Source organism: Ipomoea nil, unplaced genomic scaffold, assembly GCF_001879475.1.
Source record: "Ipomoea nil cultivar Tokyo-kokei standard unplaced genomic scaffold, Asagao_1.1 scaffold0873, whole genome shotgun sequence".
NCBI classification, from domain to species: domain Eukaryota; kingdom Viridiplantae; phylum Streptophyta; class Magnoliopsida; order Solanales; family Convolvulaceae; genus Ipomoea; species Ipomoea nil.
Genome location: NW_017617301.1, coordinates 1,546,793 through 1,570,161, shown reverse-complemented (window position 1 = coordinate 1,570,161; position 23,369 = coordinate 1,546,793). Strand labels below are relative to the sequence as shown.

The window sequence follows — 23,369 nt, the reverse complement described above, 5'->3', positions numbered from 1 at the left end:
ATACAAAATATTTCTATATATTTATTTACCAAGTATTTTATTAATACCATAAAAAAATTTAAAAAAATTAATTAATAAAACCAATCATATTAACTACGAGATTTGTTGACAAAGAGAGTATTCAAATCACACAACAAATTGGAGTGAGATCTACCTTGCAATATTCTTGTTTGACAATCAGCAGTTAGCGATTAGCGTTAGCGGATTATATTAGCGAATTTGACCAACGAATTATATCAACGGTTGGTAAAAAGATATTTATTTAAAAAAAATTAGCTATTTAGATTAACATGTAAAATGACCTAAGGGTATAATAATAATAATAATAATAATAATAATAATAATAATAATAATAATAATAATAATAATAATAATAATAATAATAATAATAATAATAATAATTGTTTTAAAAAATAAAAAATAAAAAAATAATTAAGCCAATCATATTAACTATTTGGGGTATTTATCGACAAAAAGAGTATTCAAATCACACAACAAATTAAAGTAAAAAACTACCACGCAATGTCCAAAAACTACCACGCAATGTCCTTGTTTGGCAATCAGCAATTAGCTCTTCAATATTAGTATATATTTAATATTTTATGCCCTAATTTTTATTTGCTCTCCCTTATGTCTCGTATTTGGAATCAACCATATCAATACAATTATAATATTAACAATTATAATCAATCTTGACTATATTATCTTGCATTTGTAAACTTAGAATTATCTATTTAAATACGCAAATTCAACATTAAATTATCTATGCATGAACAATTTTAATATAATCTTGTCTTTTTTTTTGGATGCTACTAGCCCTATTACATTGTAGTATTTGTTCATATACTTTCTCAACCTACTGAAACACAAAGAGCTAATAACGCCTCCACTGAGGCTTGAACTCACAACCTTCCTAATGGAAGTCTAAACCGGGTACCATTGGACTACATAGTCCTGGTAAAGTACTTATTTTTTTTTAAAAAAAAAAACATAGGGCACTATCTCAATCACGCAATGCGCGTAAAAAACTAGTTTTATTATATGGTTGTATGTGTAATTAGGTAGTGAATTTTTTTATTAATTGTGTATTTGTATTGATTAGTAAATTTTATAATTTTTATTAGTTATGATAACAACTAGTGTTTAGTACATATTAATTAAGTATACGTATAAAATTTTTAGTATATGAAATTGAAGAAAGTCAAATTTATTAACCATAACTAATTATAACTTTAATTCAAATATAATAATAATAAACTAAATCTACTATGGATCGGAGTTTAAATTAAAATTATAATTTACAAGTTTAAAAATTGTAGGAATCATTGGTTACTACTCATGCTTCATGCAAGTTCAAGAATCATATACGTATTAGATCCATTGAATTGTAGGCGCAAAATTGAAGTCAAACAAGCCGTGAATATGTAAGTAAAAGTATTAAAATGTTATGTACTTCAAATTATGTCTTTTTCATAAGTTTAGTATTATTTTATTGACAATTAAGTTATTTCTATATATATAAATTAATGATAGGGCTTTTCGAACCTCTGCAATTCAACGAGGGTAAAGGATTACGAGTAATGCTAATTGGAAATATGTGAAGGTATAAAAAATATGATTATTTACTATAAAAATTTTACTTAGTTATATTTCAATTGACTAATACATACATATATCTATATATATATATATATACATGTGTACGTGGTTTTCTTTTAGTGTCCTCAACAACCCGGTAGTGATGAATGTGGATACTACGTTATGAGGTTCATATATGATATATGCACAAAATTTCATAACTATACTTCGTTGGATGAGGTGAGTACAAAGTGATACAATTTAAATATTTTTAATTATTATAATATTTTATAGTATATTTTTTTGAAAGATATTTTATAGTATATATACTCATTGTTTTTAGTTTTTTTTAATTATCTAAAATTTTGTAGGCATATCAAGACACAAATGCTTATTCTAAGGATGAAATAGATGAGATGCGGAGGTTATGGATAGACTATTTTGTAAATGAGTGCATATAAATGTTTATTAGGTGCACTAGATGGAATTACATTGTATATATTATGATATATTAATGTTGGATTATTATTTTGCGTTAGACAATTATGCATGTTGGATGATTATATTGTGTTAGACAATTATGTATGTTTGAATATATATATTGTGTTGAATGGTTTGAACCATATAAATGTCGTTTGGTAGTGGAATTTTCTATTGGAGCAAAGATTAGTCCAGGATACTTGATGGATTTAATTACCCAGGATGTACCCGAATAACTAAATCCGGATAAGAATAGGAATAATAAATAATAAATAACGATATAGCAAAAGGCCGTGAGACTGTATATTATATTAATTGCCGTAGGAATTGGCTATTACAGAGATTCGGTAAGACAAAGTGTGTAATAATCGTATAACGAAGAATGAATGCCCCTTGTTAGGACAAGGAGGGGGGCTTTTATACAAGCTAAGCCCCCCAACCGCCATCGTTATGTTGTGCATCCGTATGCACCATGCATGGTGCATACGGATGCCAAAACGACGTCGTTTTATTAAAAACGCGCGTCTCTCCTTTAAAAAAAATTCAGGTTCAATTCCCAACAACAACATTATATTATTCATTCATTCTGGAATTTTAGTTCATAGATTATGGAATTATAGTTCATTGATTATGGAATTATAGTTCATCGATTATGGAATTGTAGTTCATCGATTCTGAAATTTTAGTTTATAGATTATGGAATTTTAGTTCATTCATTCTGAAATTTTTAGTTCATAGATTAGATTATGGAATTATAGTTCATCGATTATGGAATTATAGTTCATCGATTATGGAACTATAGTTCATCGATTATGGAATTTTAATTCATATGTTGTTGCTGGGAATCGAACATGATTTTTTTTTAAAAGGAGACGCGCGTTTTATTAAACCGACGTCGTTTTTGCATCCGTATGCACCATGCATGGTGCATACGGATGCACAGCATAATTTGCCCCAACCGCCTCCCCCTAAATCGGGGGGTGGTTGGATCACCACTTTGACCGGGCCCGGGTGGAACGGGTCGGGTCGGGTCGGGTCCCGAGCTCGGGTAAGACCGAGCTCCACGTAGGTCGGCTCAGGTCGGGGCACCTCCATGGTGTTCCGGGTCCGTGTTACTCTTGGGCTCCAATGTGGTGCCCCGGGTCCATGTTGCTCCTGGGCTCCAATGTGGTGCCCCGGGTCCATGTTGCTCCTGGGCTCCACCGTGGTGCTCCGGGTTCGCGTTGCTACCCCGGGTCGGGTCGTGGGTATAATATATCCATCAATACTATTGAATTAAAATAAATATTAAAAAAATATTACAGTATGATGTGTCTTTACCTGCCAGGAAAAGTCGTGTATTATTGTTTTTTTTATTATTAAACAAAATACGCGTCATTGATTAGATAGTAATGACGCGTATAGTCCACCTTACGCGACTACCAAGTAAAGACGCGTAAAGTTGCCAACTTACAGTGTCTGCTTAAAGACGCGTATGGCTCTTTTTGTACTAGTGGGTATTGTAGAGGATGCATAATCTTCTGTTTATTCATAATAAGAAAAGTAGAAAGTCAGCCATATTTTTTTAGCTCAAAGAAGATGACCAGGAGACTGAAAATTTCTGTCTTTTTATATTTTTTATTTTTGGGGAATTATGGGTTTCTAGTTCCATATTTAGGTTTAAAATGCAATTGCTAAAATCTTATATACATCTATGCTTGTGTAAATAAATGTTCAGTAGTTCTCCAAACCCTTTTTTTTCTAGTTGTTTGATTATGTGTTTCTCTACTTCTTGTTCAATATCTAACTTTATTTGAGTGATAAATTTCTTGATGTGAAACTTACTGTATTATAAAGTTAATTGTTGTCATTTTAGCTTCTAGTTCTAAGATATACTCTTTTTTTTTTTTTTTTTTTTTTTTTTTTTAGTTTCTCACATCTTTATTTAGTAAGAAGGGCATTTGGTCTAGTGGTATGATTCTCGCTTAGGGTGCGAGAGGTCTCGAGTTTAATTCTCGGAATGCCCCATCTTCCTTATGCGATGTGGTACGAGTTCAATTCTCGGAATGCCCCATTTTCCTTATGTGAAGAGGGGATGTTTTATAAGAAAAGTAGAAAGTTGATTTTAAAGACGGTGAGAGTTATATTTGATTTTTAGCTCAAAGAAGATGAGCAAGAGACTATAAATTTCTGTCTTTTTATATTTTTTATTTTTGGCGAATTATGAGTTTCTTGTTCAATCTTTAGGTTTAAAATGCAGTTGCTAAAATCTTATATACATCTATGCTTGTGTAAATAAATGTTATGTAGTTCTCCAAACTCTTTTTTCTAGTTGTTTGATTATGTGTTTCTATGCTTCTTGTTCAATATCTAACTTTATTTGAGTGATAAATTTCTTTATGTGAGACTTACTGTATTATAAAGTTATAATTGTTGTCATTTTAGCTTCTAGTTCTAAGATATACTCTTTTTTTTTTTTTTTTTTTTTTTAGTTTAATTTCTCACATCCTTATTTAATAAGAAGGGCATTTGGTTTAGTGGTATGTTTGTTGCTTATGGTGGAAGAGGTCTCGAGTTCAATTCTTGGAATGCCCCATTTTCCTTATACAAAGAGGATGCATAATCTTCCATTTTATAAGAAAAGTAGAAAGTTGATTTTAAAGACGGTAAGAGTTATATTTGATTTTTAGCTCAAAGAAGATGAGCAGGAGAGGATGCATGATCTTCCATTTTATAAGAAAAGTAGAAAGTTGATTTTAAAGACGGTAAGAGTTATATTTGATTTTTAGCTCAAAGAAGATGAGCAGGAGACTTGAAATCTCTGTCTCTTTATACTTTTTATTTTTGGGGAATTATGGGTTTCTTGTTCCATCTTTAGGTTTAAAATGCAGTTGCTAAAATCTTATATACATCTATGCTTGTGTAAATAAATGTTATGTAGTTCTCCAAACTCTTTTTTCTAGTTGTTCGATTATGTGTTTCTCTGCTTCTTGTTCAATATCTAACTTTATTTGAGTGATAAATTTCTTGATGTAAGACTTACTGTATTATAAATTTAATTGTTGTCATTTTAGCTTCTAGTTCTAAGATATACTCTTTTTTCTTTCTCTTTTTTTTTTTCTTTTTTATTGTCTCACATCTTTATTTAATAAGAAGGGCATTTGATCTAGTGGTATGATTCTCGCTTAGGGTGCAAGAGGTCCTGAGTTCAATTCTCTGAATGCCCTATTTTCCTTATGCGAAGGGGTATTGTAGAGGATGCATAATCTTCCATTTTAGAGGATGCATAATCTTCCATTATATAAGAAAAGTAGAAAGTTGATTTTAAAGACGGTGAGAGTTATATTTGATTTTTAGCTCAACGAAGATGAGCAGGAGACTGGAAATTTCTGTCTTTTTATATTTTTTATTTTTGGGGAATTATGAGTTTCTTGTTCAATCTTTAGGTTTAAAATGTTGTTGCTAAAATCTTATATACATTTATGTTTGTGTAAATAAATGTTATGTAGTTCTCCAAACCCTTTTTTCTAGTTTTTTGATTATGTGTTTCTTGCTTCTTGTTCAATATCTAACTTATTTGAGAGATAAATTTCTTGATGTGAGACTTACTGTATTATAAAGTTATTGTCATTTTAGCTTCTAGTTCTAAGATATAATTTTTTTTTTTTTTTTTTTAGTTTCTCACATCTTTATTTAATATGAAGGGCATTTGGTCTGGTGGTATGATTCTTGCTTAGGGTGCGGGAGGTCCCAAGTTCAATTTTCGGAATGCCCCATCTTCTTTATGCGAAGGGGTACGAGGTCAATTCTCGAAATGCCCCATTTTCCTTATGCGAAGGGGTATTGTAGAGGATGCATAATCTTCCATTTTAAAAGAAATGTAAAAAGTTGATTTTAAAGAAATCTCTGTATTTTTATATTTTTTATTTTTGGGGAATTATGGGTTTCTTGTTCCATCTTTAGGTTTAAAATGCAGTTGCTAAAATCTTATATACATTTATGCTTGTGTAAATAAATCTTATGTAGTTCTCCAAACCCTTTTTTCTAGTTGTTTGATTATGTGTTTCTCTGCTTCTTGTTCAATATCTAACTTTATTTGAGTGATAAATTTCTTGATGTGAGACTTACTATATTATAAAGTAAATTGTTGTCATTTTAGCTTCTAGTTCTAAGATATACTCTTTTTTTTTTTCTTTTTTCTTTTTTTAGTTTCTCACATCTTAATAAGAAGGGGATTTAGTCTAGGGGTATGATTCTCGCTTAAAGTGTGAGAGGTTTTGAGTTCAATTCTTGGAATGCCTCATCTTTTTTTATGCGTAGGGGTACAAGTTCAATTCTCGGAATGCCGCATTTTCCTCATTCGAAGGGGTACGAGTTCAATTCCTTATGCGAAGGGGTATTGTAGAGGATGCATAATCTTCCATTTTATAAGAAAAGTAGAATGTTGATTTAAAAGACGGTGAGAGTTATATTTGATTTTTAGCTCAAAGAAGATGAGCAAGAGACTGGAAATTTCTGTCTTTTTATATTTTTTATTTTTGGGAAATTATGAGTTTCTTGTTCAATCTTTAGATTTAAAATGCAGTTGCTAAAATCTTATATACATCTATGCTTGCGTAAATAAATGTTATGTAGTTCTCCAAACCCTTTTTTCTAGTTGTTTGATTATGTGTTTCTCTGCTTCTTGTTCAATATCTAACTTTATTTGAGTGATAAATTTCTTGATGTGAGACTTACTGTATTATAAAGTTAATTGTTGTTATTTTAGCTTCTAGTTCTAAGACATACTTTTTTTTTTTTTTGGTTTCTCACATCTTTATTTAATAAGACAGGCATTTGGTTTAGTGGTATGATTCTCGCTTAGGGTGTGAGAGGTCTTGAGTTCAATTTTTGGAATCCCCCATCTTCCTTATATAAAATATATATATTTTATAAGAAAAGTAGAAAGTGGTATTGTAGAGGATGCATAATCTTCCATTTTATAAGAAAAGTTCTCGGAATATGCGAAGGGGTATTGTAGAGGATGCATAATCTTCCATTTTATAAGAAAAGTAGAAAGTTGATTTTAAAGATGGTGAGAGTTTGATTTTAAAGACGGTGAGAGTTATATTTGATTTTTAGCTCAAGGAAGATGAGCAGGAGACTGGAAATTTCTGTCTTTTTATATTTTTTATTTTTGGGGAATTATGGGTTTCTTGTTCTATCATCTATGCTTGTGTAAATAACTGTTCTGTAGTTCTCCAAACCCTTTTTTCTAGTTGTTTGATTATGTGTTTCTCTGCTTCTTGTTCAATATCTAACTTTATTTGAGTGATAAATTTCTTGATGTGAGACTTACTGTATTATAAAGTTAATTGTTGTCATTTTAACTTCTAGTTCTATGATATTTTTTTTTTCAATTTTTCACTTCTCTATTTAATAAGAAAGGCATTTGGTTTAATGGTATGATTCTTGTTTAAGGTGTGAAAGGTCGTGAGTTCAATTCTCAAAATGAAGATTTTAAAGACGGTGAGAGTTATATTTGATTTTCAGCTCAAAGAAGATGAGCAGGAGACTGGAAATTTCTATCATTTTATATTTTTTATTTTTGGGGAATTATGGGTTTCTGGTTCCATCTTTAGGTTTAAAATGCAGTTGCTAAAATCTTACTGGAAATTTTTATCTTTTTATATTTTTTTATTTTTGGGGAATTATGGGTTTCTGGTTCCATCTTTAGGTTTAAAATGCAGTTGCTAAAATCTTATATACATCTATGCTTGTGTAAATAAATGTTGTGTAGTTCTCCAAACCCTTTTTTCTAGTTGTTTGATTATGTGTTTTTCTGCTTCTTGTTCAATATCTAACTTTATTTGAGTGATAAATTTCTTGATGTTAAACTTACTGTATTATGAGTCTGGTAATGTTATATTACCTTGTTTGGTTCAAGTTATGCGATTACCTGAAAGCTTATGTGGCGGTAATGTGATTACCCCTGTTTTCTTAGTTAATCTTATATTACCTTGATTTATTCCAACATTGCCCTTGTTAACTAATAATAATAATAATAATAATAATAATAATAATAATAATAATAATAATAATAATAATAATAATAATAAATGTATGTTTATACAATCAAATATACATGTGTGCATATTTATATATTTAGTTTTTTTTTTAATATTTAAGTATTGATATACATTCATTCATATAAACAAATAAAATAAATAAACACACACGCACGCACACACGCACATATATATATATATATATATATATATATATATATATATATATATATATATATATATATATATATTATTGAGGACATTATTGTAAATTGAGTTTTATCCTTCACCAACCCATCTAATGTCCTAAGCTCAACCTGCATTCAAAAATAGAATCCAACAACATAAACATTTTATCTGAGAACTTAAAATAAACCAATAAATCTATGCTGCTTGTCATTCCACGCCATTTAATTAATTTATTTTTTAGTTTACAAATGTTTATGCTCCACAGTATTAAAAACTAAATTATCCATGAAAATTCTAATTCTTCATTCTGTCAAGCTCACAGAGCATAAGGAACGCCTACCGAGATATGAGAATAGTCCAGTTTTGAACCAGTCCGCTTCTTCGACTTGATCAGTGCACGACTTGCCTACATCAGTCCAAAAAGAAAGGGAAACAGAAACAAATTAAACTAAATATAAAAAAGTTTGAGTTCTGAACTGCATACGTCACACTTGAACATCATCGATCTGATCGAAATCCAACTTCTCAGAAATCATAGGCGATAGTGAAAGAGTATAGCCTTACCTCAACAAATCCGCAGCAACATTGTATTACATCTGTAGTGGTGCGTGTTGATGCACATAGAAACAATAGCAGGGTCACAGAGTGTTATGACTCTCATGGATGGCTTGAAGAATCAGGAAGCAGTTGGAGAGATAGGCTCTGGGCATAAAGAAGGAATGCTCTCAAATTATACCAAAACGACACTGTTGGAAGCCTAAGGTTGTTGGCCGTTATTACTTAACTAAATGACGGCGTTTGATTGGAACGGTTGGGGCAGTTGGAGAACCTTCAAACGACGCCGTTTACGCATGCTGAGCTGTGTCGAAAAGAATAAGTTGAGGCCACTATCCTGGAAGAATAACCGATTTTGTCTCTTTATATATTTTGGATTTTTGTCATTCTAGGTTTATGCTATGTTGTAAGAACTCTCTATTTTCTTTTCCTTAAGAATTTCTCTCATTTCTCTTCCTTTTCTCTTTGCATCCTTACCTCATTTCTGTTCGAAACCCTAGGCTTGTGACATTTGGTATCAGAGCGCTCCATGGGATCCAACTCTACGAAACCCTAGGCTTGTGACATTTGGTATCAGAGCCCTCCATGGGATCCAACTCTACAGCATCAGTGGAAGATAGGCTAAGCAGGCTGGAGGCTTTAGCCATGGAACACAGCAGTGGGTTGGCAGCTGTCCGGCAATCTGTGGATGACACTGTCCAAGGTCTGAAATCCCACACGGAAGGTTGGAAGGATGAAATCATGGAGCTGCTGAGGCTGAATAGACCACCTCCCCCTTCCATGGGTCCCTCCTCAGTGCAAGGTCAAGCACACCCACAAAAAACCAGCCCAGGGATGAAGAGTGTCGATCCTGGAAGAAGACCAGGGAAAGAACCAGTGGTGGATGGTCAGGCTGAGTCCAAGAGGTTTCAGATGAAGAGGAAAACCAGGGTGAAAATGGGCAACCAGTGGATCCAAGGGAAGCTGACAGACCCTGGATTCGTAGAAGGGCCAACCTAGATGCTAGACAAGGACTACAAAACCAGAATGGAGAACATTTTCTGAGGTATAAACAAGAATTCCCTCCCTTTGATTATGAACACCCAAGGCTATGGATAGTAAGGTGTGCTAGGTTCTTTATGCTTGCTAGAATTCCTAGAGATGAAATTGTTAATGTGTTGTGTGTAAACCTGACTGGAAGGGTAGGGGTTTGGTTTGAAGGCTATTTAAATGGATTGAGAATGGGCTTCCAGTGGGGTGTCTTTGCAGGGGCTATATGTAAGAGGTTCTGTGAGAATAGCACTGATGTGATGGAGGAATTCTCTAGTTTTAAGCAAGTAGGCAATCTTACTGACTTTGCTGATAAGTATGAGGAGTATAAGGGGCTATTATTGCAGTTCTACCCCTATCTCACTGACCAGTATTTCCTTGACAGTTTCATAGTAAGACTTAAACAACAATTGAGGTGCTTTGTAAGAACATCTAGACCTGGTAACTAGGAAGATGCTATATGGTTAGCAAGGCAGTTTGAGAAGGGATCTAAATCCAGTGAGCCTCAGAAGACCACTACATACTACCAGAAACCAACCTATTCTACCTAGAAATCCCAAGCCCACACCAAAGCCCATATCCCCTATAACCCCAGAAACCTTGAGCCTTCTAAAACCCAAAACAACCAAAATACACCCAGAACTTCAGCCCTCAAACACACTCCAATCCAATGCCAAATCACCTGAAATCAACAAATTCAGAGATCAGCTTAGAGAACAAAACAGGTGTTTCGGGTGTTTTGAACCCTGGAAACCTGGGCACAAATGCAAGAGTCCTACCTTCAACATAATAGAGGGCACTGATCTCCAAGAACAGGAAGATGGGATCAGTGAGCATCAAAATGGAGAAGCAGAAACCCTGGAAGATGATGGACAGGAAGGGGATGTGACATTGTGTGCTATAATTGGTGGTGAGAGAATTAACACTATCAAGCTGTTGGGAAGCATTAACAAACAACCAATCACCATCCTAGTTGACAGTGGAAGCACTCACAGCTTCATTAACCCAAAATAACTTAATCAGTTGAGAATTGTACCTGAGGAAACCAGTACTCTTATGGTAACAGTAGCAGATGGAAATACTATGGTCTGTGATGCCAAGAGTTGTGGCTTGAAGTGGCAGGTGCAAAGTGAAGTCTTTGAGAAGGACTTTAGGGTACTTAAGCTAGGAGGATGTGATATGGTCTTGGGAATGGATTGGGTTGACAATTTTGCTCCAATTCAACTGCACACCAGACCACCTGGCATTTCATTTCATAAGGATGGAAGGTACTACTTAAGGGCTTGACTAAGGGAATTGTCTTACAGTCAGCCTCCAAGAAGGAAACCAGGAAATGGAAAAAGGGGTGTGTGCAAGGGTACCTAGTATAAGGAACTGCCAGACTTGATCAAGGGTGTGAGCTCCAAAGTTGTCAGCAAGTGAGCTCTGATTTGGGCACCCTAGAACTGAATGAAATCTTACAGGAATATCAAGACCTGTTTGCAGAACCTAAGACATTACTACCCCAGAGGTCTTTTGACCATGTGATTCCCTTAACATCTGGGGCCAAGCCTGTGAACTCTAAGCCATATAGGTATTCTTTTATACAGAAGAACACCATAGAGAATATGGTAGAGGAGATGTTGGCAGCTGACATCATTGCACCTAGCTCTTCACCCTTTGCATCACCAGTGTTGTTGGTGCCTAAGAAGGATAACTCCTGGAAATTCTGCATAGCTTACAGGGCTTTGAATGAGATCACTATCAAAAATAAGTTCCCAATCCCTCTAGTGGAGGACTTGTTTTCAAAATTGGCAAGTGCTAGGGTTTTCACTAAATTGGATTTAAGGGCAGGTTATCACCAGGTCAGAATGAAAGAAGGAGAAGAGTATAAGACAACCTTTAGGACACACCTAGGGCTATATGAGTTCAAGGTCATGCCTTTGGGCTGACAAATGCACCAGCAACATTTCAAGCCCTAATGAATTTTGTGTTCAAGCCTTTGATCAGGAAGATAGTTTTAATCTTCTTTGATGATATACTGGTCTACAGCCCCACCTTGGAGAGCCACTGGAAACACTTAAGGGAAGTTTTGGGAATGATGAGGGATCACCAACTGTTTGCCAAACTCAGTAAATGTTCTTTTGCTAGAACTGAAGTGGAGTACCTGGGGCATATCATCTCAGAAAAAGGACTACAAACTGACCCAACTAAGTTATCCTGCTGGAACAGAAAATCACTACAGCCATGCATCAAAAGGGGTTGACCAAGCTGTTAGGATTAAACTACACCATCCAGTATAAGAAGGGGGTAGACAATTGTGTGGTTGATGCACTGTCTAGAAAAGGAAATGGAAATCAAGCTGAGTTGAAGGCAATATCAGTAGTTAGACCACTGTGGGTGGAAGAGGTGATAAAGAGTTATGAGGATGATGAGTTAGCTTCTAAGATTCTCACTGAACAATTAATTACCCCTGGGGAAGGAACACTATTTACTGTGTTGGGTGGATTGATCAAATACAAGGGGAGACTGTATGTTGGAAGCAAGGGTGATATAAGGAGTAGGTTGGTAGCTCAAATTCACAATTCTCCCATTGGGGGACACTCAGAGCAACAGGTCACATACCACAGACTTAAACAACTATTCTATTGGAAAGGATTGAAAAAGGAGGTGATTCAAACAGTCCAATCTTGTGATGTCTGTCAAAAATGTAAGGAGGAGAGTGTAGCTTACCCTGGATTACTTCAACCCTTGAAAGTCCCTGAACAAGCTTGGCAGCACATCTCAATGGATTTCATTGAAGGGCTACCTAAATTTCAAGGGAAGGAAGTTATTTTGGTTGTGGTGGATAGGTTCACAAAGTACAGCCATTTCTTGGCCTTGTCCCATCCTTACACAGCTGAGGAAGTGGCTGATGTGTTCATGGAAAACATCTATAAACTCCATGGGTTGCCCCAAGATATTGTTAGTGACAGGGACAAAGTTTTTACAAGTAAATTTTGGCAGTCTGTCTTCAAGAAGTTGCAAGTACATCTGAGCATGTCTACTACTTACCACCCCCAATCTGATGGCCAAACAGAGAGGGTGAACAGATTTGTGGAAACATACTTTGGTGCATGGTTTTTCATAGACCTAAGGCTTGGATTAGGTGGCTGCACTTAGCTGAGCACTGGTACAACACTAACTTCCACACTTCTCTACAATGCTCACCATTCCAGGCTCTCTATGGGTATTCACCCCCATCCTTGACTTTTGATACTGTCACAGAAGGGGAAGACAGTGAGTGGTTCAGGGACAGGGCAACCATGGTGGCTATTCTTAGAGAAAACCTCTTAGAAGCCCAAGCAAGAATGAAACAGCAAGATGATAAGCATAGGAGTGAGAGAAGCTTTGAGGTGGGAGACTTAGTCTACCTTAAAATACAACCCTACAGGCAAACTTCTGTGGCTGTGAGGACTAACATCAAGCTCACTTCCAGATTCTATGGGCTCTTTGAGGTCATTGAGAGGATTGGCAAGGTTGCCTATAAACTGAAACTTCCAGATGGGGCTGCAATACATCCAGTGTTCCATGTCTCCTTGCTAAAGAAGAGGGTAGGAGAAGGGAAGGTGCTACAAGCAGACTTGCCCACCCTTGACTCAGAAGGCATGGTCCTTACTCAACCTGTGGCAGCATTGGGAAAGAGGCTAGTTAAAAGGAACAATCAGGCTGTGACCCAAATCCTGGTACAATGGGCAAATCTGCCCCAAGAAGCAGCCACCTGGGAGGATTATCATCACATCACGAAGAAGTATCCAACTTTTGATCCTTAGGGACAAGGATCTTGTGAAGGAGAATGGAATGTTATGACTCTCATGGATGGCTTGAAGAATCAGGAAGCAGTTGGAGAGATAGGCTCTGGGCAGAAAGAATGAATGCTCTCAAATTATACCAAAACGATACCGTTGGAAGCCTAAGGTTGTTGGTCATTATTACTTAACTAAACGGCGACGTTTGATTAGAACAGTTGGGGCAGTTGGAGAACCTTCAGACGATGCCGTTTACGCATGCTGAGCTGTGTCGAAGAGAATAAGCTGAGGCCACTCTCCTGGAAGAATAACCGATTTTGTCTCTTTATATATTTTGGATTTTTGTCATTTTAGGTTTATGCTATGTTGTAAGAACTCTCTATTTTCTTTTCCTTAAGAATTTCTTTCATTTCTCTTCCTTTTCTCTCTGCATCCTTACCTCATTTCTGTTCGAAACCTTAGGCTTGTGACACAGAGAGAAAAGCATGCCACATTAATGCCCTTGTTCGTGCACGAAGTAACGAAGCCAGTGTTAGTGAATCACAGATCTTAGGCTGGAAATTAGGGTTCTAAGTAATGAATTGGGAATTTTACATTTCATATGGTATTTTGTGATTTTTAATTTTTAAATGTTTTGTTATATGGCAAATGACATATCTACCCCAACTTTTGATGGCTTAGACGGAAAAAACTAACGAAAGGATAGCAGTAGGTCATATTTCGCAACTTGGAGGACCACGGATGGTAATTATGGAATTTAGGGACTATAGGTGGTGAACCCACCAAACTCGAGGGATCTTGGCTGGTATTTACTCCATAAATATATTACAAAGTTATTTCTTATAAAATATTTCTTAGCACAGAATGACAGGAATAATGTGATTGACATACTGGGGGGTTGCGCAGGGAGACACGACGGGGCGATATCTTGGGCTACCCTCGCTGGTTGGACGGAACAAGAAAGCAATTTTAGGGTTTTTGAAGGAGAGAATTCTAGCCCGCGTAAGGAGTTGGAATTCCAAGTTTCTTTCCAGGGTTGGCCGGGAGGTGTTGTTGAAAAATGTGTTACAGGCTTTGCCATGTTATTCAATGATGGTCTTTGCGTTGCCTATCAGTTTGTGCAAGGCGATTGAGGTGCTGCTAAACCAATATTGGTGGTCTGGCTCAGTAACAGCTGTGTGGGGCATAAGGTGGAGATCTTGGCAGGCTCTGAGCTTGCCGAAAGCTAAGGGGGGATTGGGGTTTAGGAGGTTACGCGAGATGAACCTGGCATTGTTGGGTAAACAGGCTTGGCGCCTGCTAACACAGCTTGATTCTTTGGTCGCTCGGGTCTATAAGATCAAGTACTACCCTCACACAACTTTTTTTGATGTAGAACCTAGGGAGGTAGGCAAAGAATGGTATACGCAGGTGGGCACAGTGGAGCGTAGGGAATGGCTGAGATACTATCATAGGGTCAGACCCTTGGCTAGTTACGGCTGAGGACCCCTATGTTAGGACTGCACTGGACCCAACAATTATGAATGCACCTGTGAGTGCGTTGATGCAAGTGGAGAGCCCCGGCTGGGATGTGAATTGTGTACGTGATGTGTTTGATGATAGAGATGCAACCTGCATTCTGAACATTCCAGTAAGTTGCCGTTTACCTAGTGATCAATGGGTGTGGAGTCGGGAGCCAAAATGGCATTACCTCTGTGAAATCCTGTTACCGGAAGCTTGTTGGGGAGCTGGTGGTTGATAAGCCATGGCACTTGATTTGGAATTTGCAGGTACCTCCGAAGATGCGTGTTTTCTGTTGGCAGCTTGCGTCGACCATTTTGCCAACAAGGGACGCGCTATTGACTAAGCGTGTGGCTTGTAATATTACTTGCCATATGTGCGGTGCAGAAGAGTAGACTGCCACACACCTATTCCGTGATTGTGTACACGCACGGGCGATCTGGGCAGCTGCGCAATTGCCACCTTCTTCGCTGGATTATGGAAGCTGCGATGGGTGGTTTTTTGAGAAGTTGGAGTTGCTAAAAGATGAGGAGCAAAGTAAGTTTGCCATGCTCACTTGGGGAATTTGGCAAAGCAGGAATGAAACGGTATGGAAATGGGCTGTCTTTGATAGGCCAATTATGCAACAGAATACGATTTCATATTGGGAAAATTGGGGAATTTGGCAAAGCAAGGTTACGGTTGGGCAATTGGTGCCATTCTCAGCAAATAAATGTTAGAAGCCATTCTGTTGACTTTTGACCGAGGGGCCAATCTAACCTTTGCTTATTGGTTAGTCGACTAGTCTTTTGCTTTGGGTCGGTGGGCCAGTGTGATCCACAAAAGACAATGGCGTGGTCGATTGGTCATACATTATAGGTTGGTTGGAGGTAGGCACTTTGACCTAGGTGGAGTTAATTTAAAGTCTTTTGACTTCCTAAGCAACATGGCAAGATTGCAGGAAAGATGGTGGCTTGTAGAAGTACATGAATGGTTGTGGTTGGCTAGGCATCCATCTTGGTTCATTGGTCATGCTCGTGGCCTTTGCTCCAAACATAGTATAAAATGGGGGAAACTTGTTCCTTCTAGACATTACTCATTCGTAGCCTTGTTTTCCACATGACTTCTCTTGTTTGTCAATTAGTTGTTGCTTAGTGTTAATATGGGCAACCTCCAACTAGTTTTCTAGTGGGTCATTTGTATAATGAGCTAGTAGGGTGTGTTCCTTGGACAATTGCTTGTTAGCCCAAATACATTATATAAGGGGATGTTTGGTTCATGGAAAATTTGGAAAACATTTTTTCTTAAAGTGTAGGAAAATGTTGTTTTCTTGTGTTTGGTTCATGAAATTCATTTTCCATTGGAAAATGAATTCCTCAAATTTGAGGAAAACAAAATCCTTGGTTGGACCAAGGATTTTGTTTTCCATGGAAGATGGGAAGAAAAAGTGGGATGGAATACCCTTGTTTATTTTTTTAAATTATATTATTTTTATTAATTTGTAGGGGCATATAGGTCTTTATACTCGTTATTCCTTACAATTCCAAATCTAACCAAACAATAGAATTAGTATTCTCATTAATTCTTTTTCCACCAACCAAACAATGAAATTCATCTTCCTAGTAATTGTTTTTCCATGAAATTTCAATTCCACTTCCCTTAAAATATTTTCCGTGAACCAAACGAGTCCTAAGGGTTTTTTGGTCATTGTTACTACATCATTATTTCTCGTCCATATTTCTCCTGTATTAACATAGTTCAATTGTTATGCTGTGAGCACGTGCTCACCTTGCATAGTGCGCACAAGTCTATATTCATAATTTTTATACTGTAGATCCATAATTTCTATACTGTATATTTATAATTTCTAAACTCTCAGTGAGCTAAAATTTATACTTTAGATTCATAATTTCTAACCATGAATCTATATCCATAATTTTTATACTGTAGATCCATAATTTCTATATTGTATATTCATAATTTCAAGACTCTCGGTGAGCTAAAATTTATACTTTAAATTCATAATTTTAGCTCACCGAGAGTCTAGACATTTATGAACCTATAGTATACAAATTATGAATATACAATATAGAAATTATGGATATAGATTCGTGTGCACTATGTGCATGATGAGCACATGCTCACAACATAATATGCCAACACAGTTTATGGTGGACATGATCCATAAAAAGCATCATTAAAAATATCTTAGCATTAAATTACCAAAATATGCAGGATTGTAGTTGCGGGGAGGTGAGAAGTCGAGCGAGATCTCCATAGCATTGTTCTAAAAATTTGTCAAAAATAAAAAGAACAAGGAATTGGTAAATTATGCATATGGTGCACACGAATCTATATCAATAATTTCTATACTGTAAGATTCATAAATTTTTAGATTCTCGGTGTGTGACACCTCAAAATCCAAATTCAATTAATGGATTAATTGAGTAATTAATCATATTTCAATTGGGGAATTAAATTCCTAAAATCCTGAAAATCAATACTTGGGGACTAGTAATTGACTAGTCAACCCCAAAGTCAAGTTGTACCTTGAGCTTTGAAGGGAGTTCCCTTGTTCCTTACACTTCCTAATGATAGTAAGGGCATTCTTGACCTTTCACATGGTGTTAGTATTGTAACCTAACCTAGTAGACCATCTTCATTCTATCCCTTACACTTTCTAAAAATCTAGCTCTACCTTCTCTCTAAAAAGGTGAGTAGCTTTTCTTCCAAGCCAAGTTGGGATCTTGCCAAGACTTCAAGAGTTGCTTCCAAGATTCAACCTTTCTTATATTTGGGCATCTAGGAGGGTAAGATCTAAGTTCATCTTGAGTTTTTGGTTTCATCTTAGGTGTCTTTTCTTAAAGGTATGATCTTTATGGTGTTAGTATTGTAACCTAACCTAGTAGACCATCTTCATTCTATCCCTTACACTTTCTAAAAATCTAGCTCTACCTTCTCTCTAAAAAGGTGAGTAGCTTTTCTTCCAAGCCAAGTTGGGATCTTGCCAAGACTTCAAGAGTTGCTTCCAAGATTCAACCTTTCTTATATTTGGGCATCTAGGAGGGTAAGATCTAAGTTCATCTTGAGTTTTTGGTTTCATCTTAGGTGTCTTTTCTTAAAGGTAGGATCTTTATGATCTTTTGGTTTGTTCTTGAAGTGGGTTTGGAAGGTGAGCCTTGAGAAGAGCTTGTTAAGGTGTAAAGTGAAGTCTTTTAGTCTACAAGAGGTAACCCATGCTCTACAAAACCTATTTTGCTTACCTATATGTGATTTCTTGGATTCTACTTGTGTTTTGCTATGAAATGTGAGTGTTTATGCATTTGTCTTGTGAAAATGCATATCTAGAGCTTGTGTTTAGGGTTCTTTTGTGCCATTGCTTGGCATTTCCTATGATTCAAGTCATTTTTTGTATTGGGTGAGATTTGACATGTTTTGGACTTGAATTTGTGTTTGGAGATGAATTTCGCGAAGTGTGTGGTTGTGGTACAGGGTGTACCCGCGGGCGGAACGGCGGGTAGAGGTCCAACCCGCCGCCCACCCGCGGGGTACACAAGGAGGGTGGCCTGTACCCGCGGGTAGAGGCCTACCCGTGGGCCTACCCGCGGGTACGTGATATGGTGATGTTGGGGATTTGTTCCCCGTGATTCTTTTGACTCGGTATTTGGTCTTTTGACTTCCCGATGTTCTTTTGTGGAACTATTTGAGTGTCTTCTTGATGTTTCGTATGTCTAGAACTATATGGTAGGTATCCATGTAGGACTTTGGTGTCTTGAATCGTGCTAAGTGTTCAACATTGTGTTTCGTTGAACCGTGACGTGTCTTGTGTGTTCCTCGGAACTATCTTTGGTTTACCCGTTTGATAAGCATGCTAGTTTGGCGTCTAAATGCTAGCGTGTGTGCTGTTTGTACCTTCCGATTGGTTGATGATAACTTGTGGTATTCATCGTTGTTGTTGTTGGGCTATGACCCATTCCTTGATTGATTCCTGTTGAGGTGTGATGCGTGTGTGGCTTTACCTGGATTGCACGATTTCGGTTTATGGGGCCTTAATCACCAAGGTATTGTAGCGGTCCTCGTGGTGGCTGTGACGTGATTATGGAGTTGTGACCTTTGTGTAAGGTTCACGTGATTCTTGGGTGGCATGTGTTGCCGTGTGTGTGATCGGTATCCTCGTGTACTATGAAATCGGTGGTTCTGTTGGAGATCTGTTGGAGAGGGGACGACGGTCCTCGGAGGAATAAGGTTGGACTTGGTGTACAGGGGTCCTGGAGGTAAAGGTTGGAACTAGACATAAGGTTGGGGGTAGCCATAAGGTTGGTATCGGGCATAAGGAAGGCATATCAACTCGTGGTGGGTGATGCCACGAGGGCTTGTGTAGCCATTGTTGTGAGCTCTCTTCTTGTGACGTGTGTAGTCACAAAGGCATGTGTTGCCATTGGTCGTATCTTTATCCTTGAGTTGTTGTTGTCCTTTGTGGTCTTGGGATGCGTTCCCGTTTTATTGATTGAGAGTGTTGAGTCTTGTGTTGGCTATTACTCTTGGTTTTGCACTCATATATATATATATATATATATATATATATATTCCGTTTCGAAATGATTTTGTATATATATCATATCTATGTATGATACTTAACAGGTATTGGTGGGCTACCAGCATTATTCGCTGACCGGGCGTCGTCCCATGTTTTATTGTGTTCTTTCACGTGATGTCTAGGCGAGTGCGCAGTCTAGTGCCTGATAGCATAGCTCCTCCCGTTTGTTTTATGGCCTGTGTGCCGATTTTTAGTTGTAGACTTTGAGACTTTGGATAGTGTAAACAATGCAGATATTGTCGTAGCGTTCATCCTTGTTGGTGAACGTGGCATAACATCCCATGACTTGGATTTATCTTTATCCAGTTATCTTTTAGTCTTCCGTTGTGTTAGTTGTTTAGTTGTGTTATCTGCATGTTTTTAAGGCTTTTTATAGCATGTGTTTTAGGGGGTGTTACACGGTGAGTTAAAATTATGAATCTAAAGTATAAATTTTAGCTCACCGAGAGTCTCGAAATTATGGATATACAATATAGAAATTATGGATCTACAGTATAGAAATTATGAATATAGATTCGTGGTTAGAAATTATGAATCTAAAGTATAAATTTTAACTTCTAGAAATTATGAATATACAGTATAGAAATTATAGATCTACATTATAGAAATTATGAATATAAATTTGTGCGTACCATGCAAGGTGAACATGTGCTCATAACATAACGATTGCAAAGAATTGGGGGTGAGGTTTGTCCTTGGCTGGACAAAAAATAAAATAAAATAATTTTTTAAAAAAATAACGCCAACCTTGGCGGGTCCACAAAACCCTAGCCGACTCTGGATTTCTGCTCCATTGAAAAAACCGTTGAGGCTTGGCCTTGGCAGGTAGAAGAAAATGATAAGGATCATGAGCAAAGGAGATTTACAAAAGCAGGAGGCTTGAAAGAATTGATGGAAAAATAATAGAATTTAAAAAGAGTGGGAGACATTCAAAATGACAGATTTTGAAATAATATAAAAAAGGAAAGGAAGATCACAAAAAATAAAATTATTATTACTCCCTAACTTGACTACACTAGCTCGTAGGGGCTGATTACGAGTTATTCGATGAGCCTACCACTATTATTGCTTACTAGTTGACTCAACTACTCTTATAGATGAAAAGTAGGATGCTGATAATAAGATAATAGGATAAGTTACTTAGACTTGACCTGAACTCAAGAGTAGAGCAACGAGTAAACATAATGGTCACATGGGCACTAAATGCAAGGTCATTCTATTTATTAGAGCATCGGTTCATTATATTAAGGAGTAGTAGTTATGGAGGGTTATCGCAGTTATGAAAGAGAGCACTGAAATTATTAGAAGACCGTTTTACTTATTATTGTATCCATTGTACTTATTAGTCATTGCTAGTATAAATACGAGCTGAGGCACCTACGACATGCAAGGGACACGCTCAAATCTAGTACTCAAACTCTTAGCTATACAACTACTACTTGTTTACTCATTTCGGTCCACAAATATATTTCAGTAAGATTATTACCTTAATTTCCTATGAATCATTGAAACAACGATGTTAAAAATAAAATAAAATAATATCCCAAGGTTGTTGGTTTTATTCAAATGGCAAAAACTTGTGTGAGACCATCTCACGGATCCTTGTCCATGAGACAGGTCGATGTCAAGATGAAAATGTAGTAATTGTACTAAAAATGTAATAATGTAATATAATAAGAAATAAAGTGTTTATTAGCACATTATAAGGAAATGTGTAACACTTTTGAAAAAAAATAAATATTTTTATATGTTGATTTAAAAGTATTACATTTTTTAAAAAAAAAAAAAGTATTACACTTTTCCAAGTAACAAACACTCACTTCACTTTATTCCTGATTAATGCGTATCAAGACTATATTATTAGTATTAAAGTGGGACTACCTTACCACAAGTAATCCTATTACCTGTGGTAATCTAAGATTCCGCAAATCAAACGCCCTCTAGTAGTAATTTGCCCCCAATCATGCCTTATGAAAATTTAGCAATTTGAGCCACATGCTTTTTTAGTCAGCATATATTTTAGTTGTGTAATTGTGCTATTTCACCTGTTTGCTAATTTCCATTTCTATTTCAAGAACCGCCCCGACCCGGCTCATCCATAATCGGCCTAACCGTCTGCCATGCTGTATATATATATATGTAATTATATTTATTATTAATTTTTATCGTCGGGCATTTCATATTGAGTAAATTTCAACATTCTGATTCTGAGCTGTAGTCTACCATCAAGAAAATGACGCCGAAGCGTGGAAATGACGCCTTCATCCTCCGTTGAAGAGGATAAGCATTCTGACGATAACGGCGATAAACCTTCCTACCACGATGATGAGCCCGTCAAGCCTTCCTCCTCTGATTCCGACGATAAGAATTTCGATTATAACGATAACGGCGATAAGCCTTCGGCCTCTCTGCCGAAGGGTCTATATAGAAAGGTTGTGCGCCCCCTAATTAATGCGGGGGAAATTGCAAGATGAAGTTGCGGAAATAGTGTCAACGCTGTTTCTGGATGTCTACGGACTCTGGCGTCATTGGTTACTGAATTCTTCAAGTGGGGTACTGAATACGCCTCTCTGTCGAAGGCTGTGTTGCAGAGTGTTATGGAGAGAATAGTACAGCGTCTCACGACTGTCAGCCCAGTAGCATCTCGCGGGTTGGAAACGGTTTACGGGGGCCTTGAAGCAGTTCGCACGATTCTGGAAGTTGTCCTAAAATGGACAAATGAAGTCAAGACATAAGCTCTGATACCATGTGGAAATATTAGAATTGATATCTAAAAATATTAGATTGATATGCATATATTTTTAGGATCTGTAATTAGTGATGTGGATTTGATTCTTTCCTAATTTAGTGATCCTTTTATTTACTTTCCCTGATTATAGGATTATCTTCCCTATAATCAATCTTCTTCTTTGTATAAATTAGGGCTTATATTTTTCAAATGGAATAGAAAAACAATTCGGGATTTCTTACATGGTATCAGAGCCTGACTCTAAACCCTAGGTTCTTAGAAAAACAATTCAGGATTTCTTACATGGTATCAAAGCCTGACTCTAAACCCTAGGTTCTTAGAAAAACAATTCAAGATTTCTTACATGGTATCAGAGCCTGACTCTAAACCCTAGGTTATTCTCTATCCTTCCTCACCAAATCTCTCCAGCAACTATGGCTTCAACCTCTAAAACATTACCCAATGAAGTCAGTCTTTCTTCAAAAATTCAACTTGAGGCATTGAAGAAGCTTTTTGGGCAGATATTCGTTGCACAACAGTCAATCCCACCTTCCGCTGAAGCACATGTTAGTATTATGAGTCATCAAGGTACCAATTCTCACGCATTTGCTGCAAAGTCCAATAAAACAGGTCCTTGGATTGTGGATTCCGGGGCATCCGACCATATGTCAGGTGATTTAAAGGTTTTCCATACACATTCAAACCTTGTACCAATCCCACCACGATCAGAATTGCTGATGGATCCCTCTGTCAAATTAACTGATGAACTCTTTCTTTCATCCGTTCTCTTTGTTCCTAAATTAAGTTGCAACCTTCTTTCCATCAGTAAACTCACTAGAGACATGAATTGTGTAACTAAATTCTATCCTAAGCTTTGTGAATTTCAGGCTGTGGGCTCGGAAAAGGTGATTGGCAGTGCTGAAGTTTGCGGTTGTCTCTAT

General features: G+C 36.6%; 1 non-coding gene across 1 annotated transcript; it reads left to right on the top strand.

The window, feature by feature from the left end:
* The first annotated feature begins 3,992 nt into the window (after positions 1 to 3,992).
* TRNAP-AGG lies at positions 3,993 to 4,064 on the top strand. Its single transcript has one exon. It is a non-coding gene; the product is annotated as a tRNA-Pro (tRNA).
* The last annotated feature ends 19,305 nt before the right edge of the window (positions 4,065 to 23,369 follow it).